Raw genomic sequence first — 15,530 nt, 5'->3', positions numbered from 1 at the left:
CATATCATATCACTTCTTCAGATTTGATTTAGAAAACCAAAAACCAAAAACCCTTGTAACAAATAGGCACAGTCAAACAAAAAAGATTTCCACATTGGCTGTGTCCTACAATGTATATGTTGTTCTGTATTTTGAGTCCAATATCTATAGCATGCTTCACCATCAGTTCCCTGGATGAACATGCTGTCATTGTGTAAATAGTTCCATGACTGACTGCTTACTTCATTATGTATCAGTTCATACAGGCTTTCTCAGGTTTTTCTTCATCTATCTTTTTTGTCATTTTTTGCTGTGCAATGAGATTGTGTTACATTCATATACCATAATCTCTTCAGCCATTCCTCCATTGATGGGTACCCACTTTATTTTTAATTCTTTGCTAGAACAGAAAGTGCTGCTATAAATAGTTTTGTACATATGGATCCTTTCCCTCTTCCATCTCTTTGGGGTATATGCTTAATCATGAATAAAGTATTCATGTTATGCAGGCATGAGACTTCTTAGTAATATACACGACTTTGGCCTCTTTTAGTCTCGATGTTATTTTCCCACTTTTTTTTGTTTTTGCTATCCTCAGTTCCTGCCTTTGCTTTGAAGTCACTAAATATTAAGGTACATGTAGTGTAGAATTGGTTTAGGGATGCTTATTGAGTTATTTATGGAATTTTTCTATTTCTTCATTCTCTAAAGCCAGTATTACTGCAAAAGCTGCAATTATCTTCAAGGATGTTTGTTTGGTTATGCGCATGCAAAGTGGTGAGAATGACCAAGTGGCCCATGAAAAGATGCTTGTTAAAAACTTATTCAACCAACTTGTTTATTTGCCTTGATAAAGAGAACTTGTGAGCTTTCCTTCTATTTAGCTGCAACTTGTTTATTTCTTCTTGTTTCATTTCTAGCAAGATTATTATGTAATAAGACTCCTCTGTATATTCTTTTTTTCTTTGTATATTCTGCAGTCCTATACACAGCCCTCATGCTTTTGCTCAACCCCTTCACTTTTGCTCCTTAGAATCTCTAGTTTTCTTAAGAGCTCATCTCAAACATCACATGCTAAATGAACCTTTCTTTTGAACCCCTCCCCCCCATTAGTGCCTTAACTCTAAAGTTACCTTCTATTTATTTTGTATATAGTTCATTTTTGTTCCTGGCATCATGCCTGATGGAAGTAGTGCTTAGTTAAGTGATTGTTGATTGACTGGCCAAAGATCCCACTTTTAGTATCAAGTTAAATTAAGTTCATCAGTAATATAGCTCTACAGTCCATTTTATATATATTTTTTTCATTTATTTTATGGGTTCTGTGACCAAAAAAGTGGTCAGCCTAGTGGTCAGCTTTCCAATGAGTGTCTTTGCACTCATCTATGCTTGTTCTAAAATAGAAGCACAGTCTTTCTTCAGGTGATAGAGCTCAGGAGAACCCAGGGTAACTTCCACACCACGAAGAAACATTGGAACCTGATTTTTGTTTTAGAAAAGACTACACTAATAGAATTTTAGAAGTTAGAAGCTGCTGTCTAGACCATGGAGTCTTTTTTTTTTTTTGCAGGGCAATAAGGGTTAAGTGATTTGCCCAGGATCACACAGCTAGTAAGTGTCAAGTGTCTGAGGCCAGATTTGAACTCAGGTCCTCCTGAATCCAAGGCGAGTACTTTATCCACTGTGCCACCTAGCTGCCCCCATGACCATGGAGTCTTAGCTTGGGATCATGAACTTGCTTTTAAAAAGTATTTGAATAGTTATTTTAATATAACTGGTTTCTCATATTCTTACTTATTTTGTTTTACGCATTTAAAAACCATGTTTTGAGAAAAGGGTATTGGCTTCACTAGACTGCCTATGGGGCCTATAACATAAAAAAGGTTAAGGAACTATAATCTATAACCTAGACCAACTCCATAGCTAATACATGAATATTCTCTAAAACATCCCTGACAAGCTGTCATCTAGCCTCTATTTGAACAGTGTTAAGGAATTCCCTGAAGAAGACCAGTTTTTATAAGGACAACAGTATTATAAGAAAAAGCAATTTTGAATGACTTGAGAATTTTAATATCAGTGCATTGACCAGCCATGTCTCCAGATAAAGATGTTGCTCACATCCTGACAGAGAGGTGATGGAGTCAAGATGTAGAAAAATAACTTTTTTTTTGTCTTTTCATTAGGGGAGGTTTTGTCAAACAAGAGGGCCTTTGGGACATTTTAAAACAGTGCATGGAGAGAACATGAAATTTCATTCAGATTGAAGTACAGACAGGCAACACATGCTTACCTATCAAAACAGGCAACTGGGTTAGAGTCTGAGGTTCTTGTGTTTGAGGAGATGATGATATTGGTCATGGTGTAGACAGTGTGATTGAGACAGTGGCTAGGAAGCAAGAAGTCAAGAACCATGAGGATTTTTTTTTAATCATAAAAGTATTTTATTATTTTCCAGTTACATGTAGAGATAGTTTTCAACATTTATTTTCACAAGATTTTTGGTTCCAAATTTTTCTCCCTCTCTCCCTTCCCTTCCCCCTCCCCAAGACAGAAAGCAATCTGATAGAGGCTATATATGTACAGTCACATTAAACATATTTCTGCATTAATCATGCTGTGAAAGAAGAATCAGAACACAAGGGAAACACCTCAGAAAAGAAAAAAAACAACTAAAAAGTAGAAACAGTATGGTTCAGTCTGCATTCAGAACCCACAATTCTTTTTTCTGGATGTGGAGAACATTTTCCATCATGAGTTCTTTGGAATTGTCTTGGGATCACTGCACTGCTGAGAAGAGCCAAGTCTATCCCAGTTGATCATCACACAGTGTTGTTGCTACTGTGTACAATGTTCTCCTGACTCTGCTCACTTCATTCAGCATCAATCCACTTAAGTCTTTCCAGGTTTTTCTGAAATCTGCCTGCTCATCATTTCCTTTTTTTTGGAGGGGGGGAGGGAGGGTGGTGGTAAGGCAATTGGGGTTAAGTGACTTGCCCAGGGTCACACAGCTATTAAGTGTCAAGTGTCTGAGGCCGAATTTGAACTCAGGTACTCCTGAATCCAGGGCTGGTGCTTTATCCACTGCGCCACCTAGCTGCCCCTGCTCATCATTTCTTACAACACAATAGTATTCTATGACATTCATATGTTAAGCCTTTCTCCAATTGATGGGCATCCCCTCGATTTCTAATTCTTTGCCACCACAAAAAGAGCAGCTGTAAATATTTTTGTACGTGTGACTCCTTTTCCCTTTTCTGTGATCTCTTTGGGATATAGACCTAGTAGTGGTATTGCTGGGTGAAAGGATATGCACAGCCCCAAAGCCCTTTGGGCATAATTCCAAATTGCTCTCCAGAATGGTTGGATCAGTTCACAACTCCACCAACAATGCATTAGTAAGACCCGTGAAGATTGAAAAAAAGGCCATTTGATTCAGCAGTTGAGAGCATTGGTAACTTTGACAAGAGCAGTTTCAAGCTGAATTATGAAGGTTGGAAACAGGATTGCACAGGATTTAGAAAATAGTAAAGAGGACAGGAAGTAGATGCACTAAGTAGTGCCTACTTTTTTTTTCTTTTCTTTTTTTGGTGGTGGTGGGGGGGCTGGGCAATGAGTTAAGTGACTTGCCCAGGGTCACACAGCTAGTAAGTGTCAAGTGTCTGAGGCTGGATTTGAAGTCAGGTACTCCTGAATCCAGGGCTGGTGCTTTTATCCACTGTGCCACCCAGCTGCCCCCAGTGCCTACTTTTTTAAATGCTTAGCAGAAAAGGGGAGCACAAAGGATGAGAGCAAGGATTGTGGGATGAAGTAAAGGTTGTTTTTTAAAGATGAAGGAGACATGGTCAAGTCTGTAGGCAACAAGGGAGCAACTAGTAGGTAGTGAGAGATTAGAGATGAGAGTGTAAGAGTGCTAGTGGGGCCGTCTGCTGGAAAAGACTGACTGGAGAAATGGAATCAAGGGTGTTAGCCTGGTCAAGGAGAAGGACCACCTCTTCATTCATCCAAACCTGATTAAAGGAAGAGTTAGTTGGAAAAGATAACTGAGTGATGTGAGATAGTGACAGGGAACCCATAAGGAATGACCTTAATATTTTCAGAGAAGTAAAGAGGAGGTGCTCAGCTAGGTGCAAGGTTACTATTATGGGAGGTTTGAGGGAAAACGTGAATGTTTAAAATAGCTGCAGTTGAGACTGGGATAGCAAGCAAATTGATTTAAGAGGAGTCAAGTGAGTTAGTGAGGGACCAGTTGAAATTAGATAACATAAATTTGTGGTTGACCCTGTTGGCACAGTTTTGTGATTTACTTTAACACCATTCAGCTGTACTTGAATAGGCCCAAAGGAGTCGGTTGATACGTTGATGTTTGGCAGTAAGTGATAGGATAAGGGTGGGGGGAGGAGGGGATTTGAAAGTGGAGGGGAGAGATATAGGAAAGGGAGGAGATAATAGCCAGTGTTTTCTGAAACCTCTTCAGGTTTCTTTGCCTCTTTTTAAAAAGGTAGTGACATGAACTAGACACAAAGCTCCATTAAATATCTGTAAAACAATGTAAGATAGTATCATCATCCTGTACTTGTCTATCAAACTCTTTTTAATATGTCTCAGTATCATGTTGACTTTTTCAGCATTGCTGACTCATACTCAGATTATGGTTGACCATGACCTTACAGACACACACTCTTTGTAGTGAGAAGAGCCTGCAATTTGCTTGTGATTTGTAGTCAGAAGACCTGGGATAAATTCCTGACTCTGCCATTTAGTAGTTGTGCAAACCTGGATGATGAATCATTTACCTTCTTGGATACTTGATTTTTCCTTATCTGTAAAGTGGGGATAATAATGCTTGTACTACCTGGCTCCAATGATGTAAATCACTTCTTACCTATAAAGTACACTCCAGTTGTTGCCTCATGTTTGTTTTATGAACTTTCTGTCTCTTTGGCACTTTTCTATATTGAATTTCATGATGATTTTATCCTGTGAGTCTTAGGTTTTGGTAGGGTAATTTTTACTCTTTATTGGCAGTATTAATAATAACCTAATTCAGTATAATTTGAAATTCTTTGGTCCAGTTCCTTTATTCAGCTCTTAAATTTAGATATGGGATTGAATGGGTTTCATGCCTGATGCTTTTCTTTCTACTTGTGTTGTTGAGTCATTTCAGTCATGTTTGAATCTTTGTGACCCCATTTGGGGTTTTCTTGGCAAAAAATGGTTTGCCATTTCCTTCTCCAGCTCATTTTACAGATGAAGAAACTGAGGCAAACATGGTTAATTAAGTACCTTGCTCAAGGACACACAGATAATAAATGTCTGAGGCCAGGTTTGAACTCCAGTTTTCCTGATTCCAGGCCTGGTGGTATCAACAGCACACCCTGTTTTCTCCTGGGTCCTGACAATTGAGACAGAACCATTGGCTTTCTGGCTCCCTATTCGCTTAACTTAGTAAGTTGTCCCCTCCAGGATCATAGTTTTTAAACTTGTGAAGCCTTTCCAAAGGGATAGAGTTAACAGCTTTGAAGCCACGATTTGTTCTATTGCTTCTCACTTGTTTTTAAATTAAAGTCTTGAGTAATTTGTTCTTCACAGAGCCATCTTGATCATACTGTATGGCTTTTTACTTATTTGGGCATTCCTAGGGTTTTCTTACTGTGGTCACTCTCTATCTTGATGACATAGATCATCATCTCTTTATAACTTAGGTAAATGAACTTTGAGAGTTGTTATGGCTGAAAAAATTAATTACCTGATAGCCCACCTGGTTCCCTTAGAATAGCTGTTGGGAATGCAGAAGTTACCTCCTTCCTAGCAAGGACTTTAGTGTAGGTATGCCCTTTTAGGAGCTTGCAAATAGATTGATTGTTTGGGTTTAGCATGTTCCCCAGGTATTGATGTTAAGCTTTTCCCTTTTTAAAAGATACTTATGTTCTCCCCCCTCCCCACATTTTATTACTCAAGAATCTTACCCTCTTCAATAACATATTAATTTCTTAAGTAGCTTGGTATGTACTATTTGTCTTGCTAATGTGAGTACAGCCAGATTTTTTTTAATCATAAAAGTATTTTATTATTTTCCAGTTACATGTAGAGATAGTTTTCAAGATTTGTTTTATAAGATTTCTAGTTTCAGATTTTTTTTCCCCTCCCTTCCTTCCCCCTCCCCAAGACAGAAAGCAATCTGATATAGGTTACATATGTATAATAACATTAAACATTTTTCTGCATTAGTCATGTTGTGAAAGAAGAATCAGAACAAAAGGGAAAATCCTCAAAAAAGAAAAAAAAAAAGTAGAAACAGCATGGTACAATCTGCATCCAGATTCAACAGTTCTTGTTTCTGGATGTGGAGAGCATTTTCTATCATGAGTCCTTTGGAATTGTCTTGGAATTGTATTGCTGAGAAGAATTAAGTCTATCACAGTTGACTGTCACAGTGTTGTTGATACTGTGTACCATGTCCTCCTGGTTCTGCTCATTTCACTCAGCATCAATTCATGCAAGTATTTACAGGTTTTTCTGAAATCTGCCTACTTATTGTTTATTATAGCACAATAGTATTCCATTACATTCATATATGACAACTTGTTTTACATTTATATATGACAACTTGTTCAGCCATTCCTCAATTGATGGGCATTCCCTCAATTTCCAATTCTTTGCCACCACAAAGAGAGCTGCTATAAATATCCTTGTACATGTGGGTCCTTTTCCCTTTTTTATGATCTCTTTGGGATACAGACCTAGTAATGGTATTGCTGGGTCCAAAGGGCATGCAGAATTTTATAACTCTTTGGGCATAGTTCCAAATTGCTTTCCAGAATGGTTGGATCAGTTCATAACTCCACCAACAATTTTTCCACAGCTTCTCGAACATTTATTTTCCTTTTTTTGTCATATTAGCCAATCTGATAGCTGTGAGGTGGTATCTCAGAGTTGTTTTAATTTGCATTTCTCTAATCAATAGTGATGGCAATAGATAGCTTTGATTTCTTCATCTGAAAACTGCCTGTTCATATCCTTTGACCGTTTGTCAATTGGGGAATGACTTGCATTATGATAAATTTGATTTAGTTCCCTATACATTTTAGAAATGAGGCCTTTAATCAGAAACACTGGATGTAAAAAATTGTTTCCCAGATTTTGCATTGCTTCGGTTTGACAACCAGATTTTTAAAAAGTATTCTTTAATTCTTAATATCTAGAATAGGTTGGGGTTGACTCCAAAGTAGGCAAAGAATGTATGTGGAATAGTATTTAGAGTTAGAGAATCTGGATACAAATTTCCATTCTGCCACGGTGTGATACTGGGCAAGTCCCTTCCCCTCTGTGGGCATTTTTAGTCATCTGTAAAATGAACAGGTTGACTCAGATATAGTTCTCAAAAGCATGGTCTAGGAGCTCTGGGGGTCCTTGAGATCTTTATAGGGTATCCACTAGCTCAAAACTACTCTGATGAGAACAAGACATCTTCTAATATGGTAAATATCAATAGCCCACATAAGGAAAAACTTTCTTGGGGGGTGGTCCTCAGGGGTCCTGAGACAATTTGAGAACTGCTAAACTAGAAGATTTCTAGGTAACTTTTAGCCCTAAATCTATTCCTATCTATCTTTCTTATCCCAGTTTATTGTTCAGCTTGACTTAATCATTTCTGTATAATTTAATTTTTTTCTGAATATATTCATCTTCAATAGTCTGGCCTCATTACTACATCTAGTATATCATTTATTTTTTCACTCTAGAGTTTAGGGTTTGGTCAAATTATGGCCACTAATTTGTTCATCTTTGATCTCTTTTATACATAGTGTAAGGGGCTAAAATTCTAGCTAGTCTGTCTAAAATATCTGAGTGGTCGCCAATAAATTATAAGCTTTAGCAAGAGTTAGACTTTTAAGCATTTATTAAGGAGAATAAGAATTTGGTGAAGAGAGAGAGAAAAGCCTAGATTCATCTATCTATTAAAGGGAGAGCCCATTTCTAGCTCCACTCTCCACCAGCATCCTGACGAAATAGAGCGAGAGAGCCAGCCTCTCCCCCTCTTCCTCCCACAAGCAGACCTCACTTCCTGATGCCAAAGAACCAGATGTCTTGCCCTCAGACGCCTTCTCCTCATGGTGGAACTTTGCTACTGTAAATTTCCAGCAGGTGGCATCATTCCAATCGTTACAACAGGCAGACATTGTTCCTGAGACTGTAGAATTATGTTCTTGAACTCATTAGCTTCCTTCTCCTTCCCCTCAGGCTTTTCCTTATTTTTTAATTAATGCCTTCCTCAAGGTCATTTTCCTAATTTCAAGATCATAGTTTTAGAGCTGGGAGAGCCTTTAGAGGCCTCTTCATTTTGCAGATGAGCAACCTGAGGCTCAGAGAGGTTAAGTAACATCTGACAGCGAGGTGGCACAGTAGAGGAGCTGGACCTGAAATTAGGAATACCCGAGTTCAAATCCAGCCGTCAGCACTTATTAGCTGTGTGACACTGGGTGAGTCAGGGCTTATGTGAAGATAAAATGGGATAATGTTTTTAAAGTGCCTATAAACTTTAAAGTGTCTCATAAATGCTATAATGCTATCATCATCACCATTACTTTCATTCCTGTGATTGCACAGCTAACAAGTAACAGAAATGGGACTTGAATCCAGCCCCCAAGTCCATTCTCTTTCCTTTTTGCAAGTCCCCATAACTTGCTTACCTCCTGCTTTCCTAGGATCTTGAATTTTGTTTTTGCCTAAGCTTTCATCAGCTTTTAGTTCTAGGAAATCTTCCCTTCTAGAAGAACATCTGTCAGATTAGATTGGTTGTTCTATTTTCTGCTTAGATTTTTTTTTTCCAAGGGGAGTACAAACTTGTCTGATAATCTGTGGATTGTAGAAGTGCTTTTCTGGCATATACTTAGGGCATTTAAGTCCTCCAATGTGACGATATGATTTTGCTTTTCTGATGTTAACAAGTACCATCTACAGCACAGAAGAGAAAAAGGATTGCATGTGAAACTGTGAATTTCCATCTCTATTTTCTAAGTTTATAATAAATTTAACATGTAACTTTCTAATTTTGCCACATATTCTATTTATAAAGCATTGATAAGTCATGCAGGAATTTTGCCCCTGTGATGGTATATGGCTTCAAGTTATATTATACTACAGTCATCAAAAAATGGAAATCAGGAATCACAGAAAGGTGTGGTAAGTGTAAGGTGACTGCAACAAATTAGACATAAGAAATTATGTGTAAGTTATGTAAAAGGAGTTGTCAAAGGTTTGTAAGATAAGTGAGGGCCTAGTTTCACAACCAGAGTGAGGAATCACCCATGACCAGCCTCTTTCCTCCATTGGTATCCGTACTATGGTAAACAGGCTGGGTAGACTGCTAAGGTGAATTTATGAAGGACACACTGAGAAGAGTCTTTCAGAATGGGCAGTTATGAATGAGTTACCTTTGTATTGTTGGAAGAAATACATATTGATCAAATAACAGAACTCATGATGTATTGTGTAATAGGTACTTGGAACCATTTGACTTTCCATTGTCTTATTATCCAGTGAAAACTTTGAAACTCTAAACTTTCAGTTCTATTTTGCTTATTTGTATTTGTTATCTCCAGGGCTTAACACGGTTCCTGGCACTTAGTAAGCACTTAATAAATGGCTTGTTCCCACCTTTGCCACCCCATCTTCCATTTTCAACTCCAACACTTCCTTTTTTTGTTTTGTTTTGTTTTGTTTTGTGGGACAGTGAGGGTTAAGTGACTTGCCCAGGGTCACACAGCTAGTAAGTGTCAAGTGTCAGAGACCAGGTTTGAACTCAGGTCCTCCTGAATCCAGGGCCGGCGCTTTATCCATCCAACACTTTTTATCCACTGTTCTACACTACTTCTGTTGGTGAAATTTTAGAAGGAATGTCTTAAACCTGCTACCAAAAAGTGTGCTGATAAATTAGATAATGGAGAAGATAAGAATTGTAACTTGACCTAATTCCTTATTTGGGGGGTATATAGGTAGGAGACAATTAACTTCACTAATTGTAGCAGACACTGGTAAAACTTTTTAACACGAGTCCTTCGGAGAAGGTTGGCCTTGCTACCTAGCTACTACCTACATCTACTTTTGCTTTTGGTGATATCTTCCTCACTTTAAATTTTTCAGTCATTGCTGATAGGACATTGGTCCAAAATCAATATTTGAGGGCCCTACAACTGGTGTGTTTCAAATTTTACACTTTTTGGGGGGAGTATGTTGGCCCTATTATGAGGGAAACTTTAAACATAGAAGATTGCTTTATGTATTTGTTTGTTTTTGTTTTTGATGAGGCAGTCGGGGTTGAGTGACTTGCCCAGGGTCACACAGCTAGTAAGTGTCAAGTGTCTGCGGCCGAATTTGAACTCAGGTCCTCCTGAATCCAGGGCCGGTGCTTTATCCACTGTGCCCACCTAGCTGCCCCAAGATTGCTTTATATTACAAAACATAGTTCAGTCACAACTGAAAAGCAATACAAACAGATAATTTTGAGAATTGTAAAACTAATTCCATAGCAGGCCTGTGTCTTATATATGGTAGCAGCATCTACCTCTTAGTAATGAGCAATGATCAGCTCTTGATTTACCCCTTCTAATGAATTGGGAGGGAAAGAAGGGAAGAGGAGGTTAGTCCAAATGATAAATACTTATAAATTGTAGAGACAACATGGTGTAGCAGATAAAACCCTGGGCTCAGAAGCAGGAAACCTTGACTTGAATCCTTCATATACTATTTTGTAGGGACTATAGGCAAGTTATTTACATTGAGAACCTCAGGTTTATCAGCTTTATAATGGGGATAATAAAACTTAGACTACTTACCTTACAGAAAAATGCTTTTCAAACCTTAAAGGGACATACAATTATGGGTTATTTTAAAATTTCATTGGTATTTGGTCTTACGTTGCTCTCTGTGTGTGTGTGTGTGTGTGAGAGTGAGATTTCATTGGAGCCTTGATTCAGGAGCAGCTAGAAAACTTGATTCACCTTTAGCTCATATTATTGTGTTCTCCCACTCAGCTCATTTTTTTAATTGTTATTTTTTTTTTCAGTTTTCTTATTTATTTATAGAATTTTTTCTCAAATTACATGTAAAAACATTTTAATGGCAATTTTTAAAATATAGTATCACATTCTTTTTTTTCTTTTTTTTTGTGAGGCAATTGGGGTTAAGTGACTTGCCCAGGGCCACACAGCTAGTAAGTGTCAAGGGTCTGAGGTTGGATTTGAACTCAGGTCCTCCTGAATCCAGGGCTGGTGGTCTATCCACTGTGCCACCTAGCTGCCCCTTAATGTCAATTTTTTTAAATTTGTGTTCCAAATTCTCTTCCTCCCTCTCTCAGTACCCCCTCTTAAGAACTTAAACAATTCAATATAAGTTATACATGTATAGTCATGCAAAACATTTCCACATTAGGCAGGTTATGAAAGAAAACATAAAAAAAAACTTTAGAAAAAGGAACTAACAAATTATGCCTCAATCTGTATTCAGATACCATCAGTGCTTTCTCTGTAGATGGATTGTATTTTTCATAAGTCCTTCAGAGTTGTCTTGGATCATTGTATTGCTGAAAACCAAGTCATTCACAGCAGATCATCTTACAATCTATTTTGGGGGTACGGGTGGGGCAATGAGGGTTAAGTGACTTGTTCAGGGTTACAGCTAGTAAGTATGAAGTGTTTGAGGCCGAATTTGAACTCAGGTCCTCCTGAATCCAGGGCCAGTGCTCTATCCATTGCGCCACCTAAATCATCTTACGATATTGCTGTGGTTTTGTATACAGTACATTTTACTTTGTATCAGCTCATGTATGTCTTTCCAGGTTTTTTTGATATCGGCTCTTTTTTTTTTTTCTTAACACTAACTTAAGCAGTATGGTATAGTGGACAGAAAGCAGTTTTAGAAGCCAGGAAGACTTGGATTCAAGTTCCTCCCTTGTTAGATACTGGTGATGTAATCCTAGGCAAATAACTTAACTTCGAAGTGTTCTAAATAAACTTCTGAATGGTAGAGAATGTACCAGCTGCCTTGATTGAGGGGGTTGCCTCATCCAGATGTGCCCCATATTATTGAAATTACAGGTGCATTCCTTATCCATAAATGAAGCAAGATAAGCAGCTGTGATTTCAAAGGTATTAAATACTTCTATATTCTAATATACTAGTATGTGAGGAGGTTGGGCTGGTTGGAAAAGAGGCTTGGAATATTCCTTGACCTTCATTGCAGTTTTCAGACTTTCCTGCCATTATCACTCAGACCTCCTCCTTTGAAATTCATTCAATCCATATTTATCTCTCAGTCAAGGTTCTAGTTGCTGTTTGTTATCTGCCACCCTCTAGAGACACTCTTCTTCCTCAGTGACTACCTGGCTTTCAGTGTTTCTTTCCTCCTCAGTTCCTACCCTCATACTAGAGGACTTCATCATACCTATTGATAATATCTTTTTTTTTAAGTATACTTTAATCACATCTGATGGAAACCTGGAATGCTTTCTTTTCTTTTCTTTTTTGTGGGACAGTAGGGGTTAAGTGACTTGCCCAGGGTCACACAGCCAGCTAGTAAGTGTCAAGTGTTTGAGATTGGATTTGAACTCAGGTCCTCCTGAATCCAGGGCCCTGTGCCTTATCCACTGTGCCATCTAGCTGCTCCACCTATTGATAATACCTTAACCTCAGTTCCTCAGTTTTCTTATTTTCCATGACCTACTCCACCTCAGCTACACAGACATAGCTTTGAATTTACTGTCACTGGCAGCTTTTCCATGTCCATGTTCATGAACCCTGAAATTCTTTTATGTGATCCTAATCTGTTGTGACCTCTCTCTCTTTGCCTTATAATCCCAAACCCTGGTTATTACCCTCACTCTTACCCTTACATTCATTTCGTCCACCCCTCATTTCTTTCTCAGGCCATCTCCCCTGTACTGGCTGCACTTTCTTCCCTTCCCCATTTTGACACCTTGATAACCTTTCTTTGCACTGTTCAATTTTACACTGCCCTCAGCCTTGCAATACTCCCACCATCTTTTGCCACTACTTCTATTAACATTCTGCTTAACAAACATGGAAAAAATCATGAAATTATTCCCCTACAAATTTATGTAGAAATGAAAATAAAAACTACCACTACAGATTTATGTAACATAATCTCAATTGGGGCCTCATTGGGCAAGGCAGTCATTTTACAACTTCCTAATTCACCCACTCTTCCACTCATCAGTGTGTCTTTTCCACACCTTTTCATTCTACCTTAAAACTATGAGTCTTCTTTACCTCATCCTCTTAGCTGAGAAAATTGTCTCATTTCACTGAAAAAATGGAGGCCATTTGCCAAGAGCTCCCTCTTCTTCCCTTCTCATTTCACATGATTCAGATGCTTTCTTCACCTCATCTCACAAGGTATTCCCCTTCTTGACAAGGCTAACCTTTCTATATGCCTAAGTGATCACATTCCATCTCCTCTTCTCCAGCCGATTGTCCCTGCTTATCACCCACACTCTCACTGATCTTCAATTTTGCCTTTTCATTGCTTCCTTGCTGCCCACAAACATACCCTTGTCTCTTCCATCCTCAAAAAACCCCCTACTTGACCTATCCATCCACGTTAGTGCTCATGGATTCAATGATCATCTGTGTAGATGATAATCAGATCTATTTGTCCAGCCCTTACCTCTAATCTCATATCTACAACTGTCTTTTAGACGTCTTGATTTGGATGTCCTGCAGACATTTTAAAGATAACATGTCAAAAACTGAACTCATTCCACCACTCCCTGCCCCCCACCCCCAAAAAAGGAAAAACCTAACAACACACAAAACCTCCCTTTTTCCTAAAACTGTCAAGGGTAGCACTACCTCCCAGTCACTCCCGCTCCCAACCCAGATTTTATCCTTGCCTCTTCACTCTCACTCCCCATAGCTAGTCATTTGCCAAATGCTGTAGTTTCTACCTTCTTAATCTCTTGTGACACTGCCATCACCCTGGTGCACATTCTCATCACTTCATTAATAGCTTGCTGGTCTCTCTGCCTTAGGTTCCTCTCTCCCCTCGAATCTGTTGATTTTCCTAAATCGTGTCTGACCATGTCCCCACCACCACTATTTCCCCAAGCCCTATTCCATCACCTCCAGGATCAATTATAAAATCCTCAGATTGGCTCTTTACAACCTGGGCCCTTCCTCTCCACTCTTCTTGTAGCTCACTGACTACCTCTCATGTTACTCTTGGGTCCAGAGGCGCTGACCTTGGTGTTCTGCATCTCCTGACTTCCTGGTATTTTCCCTGTAATGCTGTCTTTCTTCACCTTTGCTTCCTAGCTTTCCCAGCTTCCTTCAAGTCTCAACTCAGTTCCACTTATAAGAAGCCTTTCCTACTCCTTAATTGTAGCATTTTGGGGGGACTTATCTTGTGTTTATAACATAGTTGTTGGCATGTTAGCTTTCCCACTAGACTTTGAGCTCTTTGAGAGTAGGTCCACCTTATGACCCCTCTTTGAGTACTCTCTGCACCTGGGAAGTAGTAGGAGCTTTAATAAAGGCTTGTTGATTGACCAAAAAAGATCCTGAGGCTTTTGAGATAATTCAGTATCGGTATTTAGGTAAACGACAAATTGTAAAGGGAAACTGATCTTTCTATTTTAAATTCAATACAGTATACATTTATTAAATGCCTACTGTATGCCAGGCATGGTGCTTTTGTGTCAGCTCCTGTCCTCAAGGAGATTTTATGATGCATATAAATTAGATTGTGATAGAGGTAAGGCAGGGTTTTCATTTGTATTAAAAATGTTGGAAGGAGACTTATGCAATGTGATTCTCTCTTCTCACTCTCCTACTGCATCTTTTTCCCTTCAACACATAGATGTATAGGGATGAACAACCCTGTCAATAAATCTATTGATGGCCATAATGAATATCAGAAGAACTTGAGGAGAGGTTTCTTAGCAATCCCCTTGTGGTGTGTCTTTGGGAGGTCAATAAGGAGAACCACAGTGGATAGGGAAATAACCTGTATTGTTGAAAAACATATTTATGAGACCACAGATCAGTTAGAGTATTGTATTATTGAGCAGGAGGACTTCTTTGTTGTAAGTGATTCATTAAAGTAAACAAAAGCACCTAATTTTCTTTCTTTTTAATAAAGGACTATTTTTAGGCCTCTTCAGGCCCTACATTGGATATCTATTTTTGTCTGGTGGGTTTTTAAAAAATATATGCATACCTCTTTAAATCAGAAAGATAGAAATCTCACTCATTATTGGAGGCATATAAAATAACTAATTCTACCTTAATGGTTCTTATATGAATTGGGGTTTTTAAAAAAATCATACTTTTATCATAATCATTTTGATCATACTCATAATTGCCATGTATTCTCCTAAAAGTGCTATATAGTATGTGAAGTCTAAAACATATTTTTGTATTGTGCTTCTCTACAGGTTTCCAAAATGTAGCATGAGATTCCAGTCTGTCTGCTAGGTAAATATAGATAATTAAATAAACTTTGAAAATTTCAAGGTTTATTCTTCTTTTAAT

The 15,530-nt window shown here is 38.3% G+C and overlaps 1 protein-coding gene across 5 annotated transcripts in view; it reads left to right on the top strand.

The window, feature by feature from the left end:
• The window catches only part of PCGF3 (polycomb group ring finger 3), a 129,940-nt gene that overhangs the window by 41,657 nt on the left and 72,753 nt on the right, over positions 1-15,530 (top strand). For 4 of the 5 annotated variants that reach the window (XM_043970584.1, XM_043970582.1, XM_043970579.1 and 1 more), the window contains exon 3: positions 15,434-15,473. The exons of the other annotated variant lie outside the window; for it this stretch is intronic. The gene's annotated coding sequence lies outside the window, so the exon portion shown is untranslated. The remainder of the gene's footprint in view (positions 1-15,433; positions 15,474-15,530) is intronic. 5 annotated transcript variants of the gene reach the window in all.

The sequence above is a fragment of the Dromiciops gliroides genome, chromosome 6 (genome assembly GCF_019393635.1).
Source record: "Dromiciops gliroides isolate mDroGli1 chromosome 6, mDroGli1.pri, whole genome shotgun sequence".
NCBI classification, from domain to species: Eukaryota; Metazoa; Chordata; class Mammalia; order Microbiotheria; family Microbiotheriidae; genus Dromiciops; species Dromiciops gliroides.
This window is presented reverse-complemented; position numbering and strand designations above follow the sequence as displayed.